The sequence below is a fragment of the Macrobrachium rosenbergii genome, chromosome 26 (assembly GCF_040412425.1).
Source record: "Macrobrachium rosenbergii isolate ZJJX-2024 chromosome 26, ASM4041242v1, whole genome shotgun sequence".
Lineage (NCBI taxonomy): Eukaryota > Metazoa > Arthropoda > Malacostraca > Decapoda > Palaemonidae > Macrobrachium > Macrobrachium rosenbergii.
In genome coordinates, this window is record NC_089766.1 from 23,023,978 (window position 1) to 23,028,977 (window position 5,000).

The following is a 5,000-nucleotide window of genomic DNA, read 5'->3' on the forward strand; positions in this document are numbered from 1 at the left end:
GAGAGAGAGAGAGAGAGAGAGAGAGAGAGAGAGAGAGAGAGAGAGAGAGGTGAACTGGTTGTTTAAACGGAGACAACAGAATAGCAGACATCTCTTGAAAAAATTAAAATGAAGCTAATTATTATATATGACACAGATTGGAAGAAGAAAACTCTAATTTTCTCGTGTTTGAAAAATCTAGTTCCCGTATGATTTTTTTCAACTAGTTAGTTATGACATTTTGTTAACCTAGGGTAGTGTAACCTTTAATGTCACACGAATGCATAGTGTAACTTGTCATAGGAGAGATGAATAATAACTAAAACCCAACAAAAACCCAAAGATTTTATTTTCATTTGTCTCATATTCAATTCAGACCTCTAAACCGGCAACGACAATTATTGATTTGTAATAATGGGACAGATGCCAATCAGTGAATTAAGAATTTTTCATTATTCAGTTGTACCCACCCTAAAAATTCTGCCAATAATATCAGTAATACAAAATAAAGAAAATATTCATGTTGTTTAATTAATGATGTTTCTCAATATTTGAGCTTTAATGTTTATATGGTTTTAAGGGAAGCAAACAGAAAATTTATGAAGAAACAGCTTTTGGGATATTGCGGTAAATTCGTTTTTTTTATCCTTATTGTAATATCTAGATAGGAATAGTTATGATATATTTAAGACATCCACTTTCTTAGTGCTTTGTCTACCTAATGAAGTCTAACGCTTTGCCATCAGTAAGTTCGGAGCCAAATAGAATTCCTATCACTGAATTTTGAGAAAATAATCTTCAAGGACACCTTTTAAGATTTCCTCCAGTCCAAAAACCGAATAGCAAGAAAAAAAAATCTAGTGGAAAGCGAGAGAAAAAACGCGGGAAAAAATTTTAATCGCTTCTTAAGAGACTCCTCGAAATTTGAATTAATAATCTCCACGGAGAGGGGGGGGGGATTGGGGGAGTGGTATGTGGGAGGGGGATTGAGGGTGGATGGCGGAGTTTGGTCCCACCATCTCATTCCTCAGGGAAATAATTCAAGTGGAATTTCAACGGAGTCACAAATCAGCTTTTCCTTTTCCGGAGAAGATTTAAAGACCTTCATTTCTCAGCCGTGCAGACTTGCTGATTGCGTCGCGAGTCAATCATAGCACCGAATAATGAGTTGCTCTGAAGGTTTTCCTCCTCTGCACGAGTGGGGACGGTTGTTTGTGCGTATGCCTTTGACGCATTCTTATTTTACGCTTTTTCAACTTATGTTTGTCATCGTTAGCTTGATTATCTCATTTGATAAACAAACAAATTACAGCATACACAAGCATATGCTTCTTGCACATACACACGTGATTTGTTGCGTAAAGGAGTATGTATTTATTGCATATACATTCATGCGTATGTTGCATCCACAAACTTTTATCTGTTATAGACACATGTATGGATCTGCAGTTTCAACAAGCATGTATTTGCTGCATACACAAACTAGTATCTGTTCTGTAAAAGCATACATTTCTTGTATAGGAAAGCATATTCACATGACAAGTTCATTTAATGAAATCCAATAGCCTATAAGCCTTTTCCCCGTCAGAATGATCACAGCCAGGAGGGGTTACCCTTCCGATTTTCAACAAGTCCAATAGGATGCGGTTGCTAGCCCACGCCCTTTCTTTAAATAACCAAACGAAACTGATACACTTTCACAGTAGGATCCTCTGGTAAGGGACAGGTCGGAATCGAACCACAGACCTTGCAAACGCTTTAACAGAAGACTCCACGAGAGAGAAGACATTCACAAACTCGTGAAATACAAGACCTAAACCCAGGAAGGAAAAGAATCGAGTAACTCTCGGTTATTGTCTCGTTCGATTTCGTTTAAAAGTTAGAGGAAGTAAAAGCCCCGAAAATGGTTCCGTGACTGGACAGAAAATTTCGGGCGACTCACTCGGATTCTAAATTTCTTACAATTTGACCAATAAAATATTACGGTTTTCTGTTATATCCTCTCTTATTTTTACGTGGCGTAATGTATAACTATTAACCTTTCTATCTGCTTTTGATGCATTTTCATTTGAAAGCTTTTACGAAAGAAAAAAAAAAACGTAATATTCGTTTACCCTACGCATGATAATCTACAGAGGAAAACGTCTGCCTACATATGTTAATTTACAGAGAAAAAGCGTTTAACCTATGCATGACGATTTGCAGAGCAAATCGTGTACCATACGCATGATAATTTACAAAGGAAAACGTTTACCCCATGCTGATAATTTACAGAGGAAAACTTTACCCTACGCATGATAATTTAGAGAGGAAAGCGTTTACCCTACACATAATAATTTACAGAAGACAGTTTTTACCCTACAGATAATTAAATACAGAAGATAACGTTTACCCTACACATGATAATATACAGAGGAAAGCGTTTAACCTACACATGATAATTTCCTGGGGAAAGATTTTGCCCTACGAATGATAATTTAGAGAGGGAAGCTTTTACCACATGCATGATAATTTAAAAGTAAATCATTTCCCCTACGCATGATAATTTAGGGATGAAAGCATTTACCTAATGTATGATAATTTACAGAGGAAAACGTTTAACATACGCATGAAAATTTAGAAAGGAAGACGGTTACCCATTGCATAATAATTACGAAGAAAACATTTACCCTAATATGATAATTTACAGGGGAAAACGTTCACCCTGCGCTTGACAATTTACAGAGGAAAGCTTTTACCCTGTGAATAATAATTTACAGAGGAAAGCATCTACCCTAGGCATGATAATTTAGGAAAGATAACTTTTAACCTACATGTGATAACTCACAGAGGAAAACGTTTACCCCACGCATGATAATTTACAGAGGAAATCTTTTATCCTGAGAATGATAATTTACGGAGTAAATCATTTATCCTGAGAATGATAATTTACGGAGGAAATCTTTTATCCTGAGAGTGATAATTTACAGAGGAAATCTTTTATCCTGAGAGTGATAATTTACAGAGAAAATCTTTTATCCTGAGAGTGATAATTTACAGAGGAAATCTTTTATCCTGAGAATGATAATTTACGGAGGAAATCTTTTATCCTGAGAATGATAATTTACAGAGAAAATCTTTATATCCTGAGAATGATAATTTACAGAGGAAATCTTTTATCCTGAGAGTGATAATTTACAAAGGAAATCTCTTATCCTGAGAGTGATAATTTACAGAGAAAATCTTTTATCCTGAAAATGATAATTTACAGAGAAAAGCGTTTACCCTACACGTGATACTTTAGAGAGGAAAACATATACCCGATGCATGATAATTTAGAGAGGAAAACATTTACCCTATGTCTAAATAATTTTGAGAAAAAGCATTTACCCAATGCATGATAATCTGGAGAGGAAAGTATTTGCCCAATCTATAATTTCCAAAGGAGAGCGTTTACCCTACGCATGATTTTGAAAGGAAAGCATTTACCCCATGTACGATAATTCAGAGAGGAATACATTTCACTTATTCATGATAATTTACAGAGGAAAACTTATACCCTATGCTTGGTAATTTAGAGAGGAAAACATTTACCCTACACATAATAATTTACAGGGGAAAAAGTTTATCGTACGCACTGTAATTTAGAGATGAAAACGTTTACATGATATGATAGCTTTAAAGAGTGGAACGTTTAAAGTTTAAAATGTCTAGATAACTTATTGGGTGACTATTAGAATAAACATACCACCAAATTAATGTGATTAAACTACTTAATAATAATAATAATAATAATAATAATAATAATAATAATAATAATAATAACAATAATAATAATAATAATAATAATAATGACACTAACAGTTAAGCAATGTATTACTTGGAGAATTTTTTACTGGAAAAAAATTCCACACTATAGGAATATTATACGTTCTAGGCGTCGAAAATAACGCTAATACCAGAGGGAATAGCGACATCAAGTCCCAACCCAAGGGACATTACGTACCGCCCCGTGGACTTTATCATTACACCTAAATACATGAAACAGAAATGCACACAAAATTTAATTAAACAAGTAAAAACTGCGCCGAACTTTCTTCGGCGCAATCGAGTTTTCTGTACATCCACTACGGCGTATAAAGATCCATCTTTTGGTGGTCTCGGTATAGGCTAATGCTGTACGAGCCACTGCCCATGAAACTTTAACCACGGCCTGGTGGTGGCCTGTCCTATATAGTTGCCAGACGCACCATTATGGCTAACTTTAACCTTAAATAAAATAAAAACCACCGAGGCTAGATGGCTGCAATTTGGTATGTTTGATGATTGGAGTGTGGATGATCAACATACCAATTTGCAGCCCTCTAGCCTCAGTAGTTTTTAAGATCTGAGCGCGGACAGAAAAAAGTGCGGACGGACAGGTAAAACTTGCACAATAGTTTTCTTTACAGAAAATTAAAACTGAAATAATTAATAATACAGTTAAAAAACGGCTGCCTTAGGAAACTAAAACTTATTCCACTTTATTGAGCATAACAAAAATGGCACATAAACAAAATCGTTTGAACTTCTTTCTTTCTTGACAACTATAACATCTGATAACTAAGGTAACTTCTACTTTACTAATCAAATCAGTCTTACTTGGTAATTAAATAACTCCCTGGTTATCAAAATAACTTTTTCGGGGGGAGAGAAAAATAATGTTCTTATGTACCAAATACTACGCTGCTTGAACAATGCCAGTCTTATATTCCCATTAACCGCACCTTTTGTTTCACGAGAAACCTTAACAGCTTTTACAACTAAATATCATTCCTTGGTCTGAACAACTAAAGTGATATTTGCGTTATGAAAATCTTCCTTTCCTCTGTTAATTAAATGGCATCGTTTTAGTTAATTAAAAAAGAATTGTTTAAGCTTTGGTTTGGTATATTAATTATTCGAGTAAATAACTTCTCAGGTTTGTTAACGAAATAATTTCTGCTCTGCTGACTAAATAACCCTCCTGTTAGGTAACTGAATAACATGTTTTCTTAGCTTTG

At 34.8% G+C, this 5,000-nt stretch overlaps 1 pseudogene; it reads right to left on the minus strand.

Annotated features, from left to right (window-relative positions):
* Nucleotides 1–5,000, minus strand: part of LOC136853113 (hemicentin-2-like) — a 462,981-nt pseudogene that overhangs the window by 454,809 nt on the left and 3,172 nt on the right.